This window comes from Oratosquilla oratoria, chromosome 15 (assembly GCF_046742065.1).
Source record: "Oratosquilla oratoria isolate Oo_2021 chromosome 15, ASM4674206v1, whole genome shotgun sequence".
Classification (NCBI taxonomy): domain Eukaryota; kingdom Metazoa; phylum Arthropoda; class Malacostraca; order Stomatopoda; family Squillidae; genus Oratosquilla; species Oratosquilla oratoria.
Window position 1 is genome coordinate 21,199,497 of NC_134791.1, and position 1,593 is coordinate 21,201,089.

Genomic DNA, 1,593 nt, shown 5'->3' on the forward strand with positions numbered 1-1,593 from the left:
CACGCACACACACACACCCAACTCCCTGCCCACGAGAGTTGGAGTAACGACTCGCAGCACAGCGATAGTGAAATTATTTCAGCCCTTGGCGGGATTCGAACTCGGACCGCCGTAATGGTGGCCGGGAATGCTACCACTGCGCCATCGAGCCGTGTGTATGCGTGTGTGTGAGTGTGTGTGTGTGTGTATGCGCGCGCGCATATGTACGTATGTGCGTACGTCCGTATAATCAGCTGTTAGAAACAGGAAAATAAAATTCCTCATTCAACACAAGGTTACAATTATTTGCCCAGTAAAGCATGATGTGGTTCAAAGGTTACGTTTGTGAGTTCACATGAGGCGAGTATGTGCAGTCAGCTATGCGTTTCGGCCATGCGGGGAGATCGCTCGTTATATTTTTACGCATCTCGTTGAATGCGCATACGGAGAATACGTGCTAGAGTGTAGACTTGTTTGCATATGAATTTTTGCGATTACCTGCAGGCTTGTCTCCCCGTGCATAAAGACGTAATGTAAATTTGCGTTGCATGAACGTGTGTGTGTGTGTGTGTGTGTGTGTGTGTGTGTGTGTGTGTGTGTGTGTGTGTGTGTGTGTGTGTGTGTGTGAGTGTACGCGTGTGTTTGTGTACGTGTGCGTGTGTATGTATGTGTGTACGCGTGCGTGTGTGTTCGCGTGTGTGTACATGTGTGTGTGTTTATGTAGCTGTGTGTGTATGTATGTGTGTGTGTGTGTGTGTGTGTGTGTGTGTGTGTGTGTGTGTGTGTGTGTGTGTGAGTATATGTGTGTGTGAATGTGTGTGTGTGTATGTGTGTGTGTGTGTGTGTGTGTGTGTGTGTGTGTGTGTGTGTGTGTGTGTGTGTGTGTGTGTGTGTGTGTGTGTGTGTGTGTGTGCGTGTGTGTAAATGTGTGTGAGTATGTGTGTATGTGTGTGAATGTGTGTGAGAGTATGTGTGTGTGAATGTGCGCGTGTGTGTGTGTGTGTGTGTGTGTGTGTGTGTGTGTGTGTGTGTGTGTGTGTATGTGTGTGTTTGTACATGTGTGTGTGTGTACGTGTGTGTATGCGTTCGTTTTCATCTAATAATGATATACAGGAAGGAACTACAATCGTGGCTTCCTGTCTCTTTTTTCTTTAACAATCATACTTTGTTTTTAATTCGCTTTTGATTTAGCTTGGGATATATCATCTAAGCTATTCCAGAAGTTGATGGGTCTACATATAAATTTCTATTCTACATCCTTTAGACATTTTTTTTTTAAATTTGTTCCCAAGACTACACAAGCAAGCAAGCAAGCAAGCGTGTGTGTGTGTGTGTGTGTGTGTGTGTGTGTGTGTGTGTGTGTGTGTGTGTGTGTGTGTGTGTGTGTGTGTGTGTGTGTGTGTGTGTGTGTGTGTGTGTGTGTGTGTGTGTGTGTGTGTGTGTGTGTGTGTGTGTGTGTGTCTGTGTGTATGTGATTCACCACCATGGTCTTTTGGATCAAGTTTTGGACTCATGATTGACAGCTATTTCCCTCCCGGAAGAGAGTTCAGAGCTCGTATATGACCGATCTATGGGTAATGCTGTGTATGTGTATATGTGTGCGTGTGTGTATGT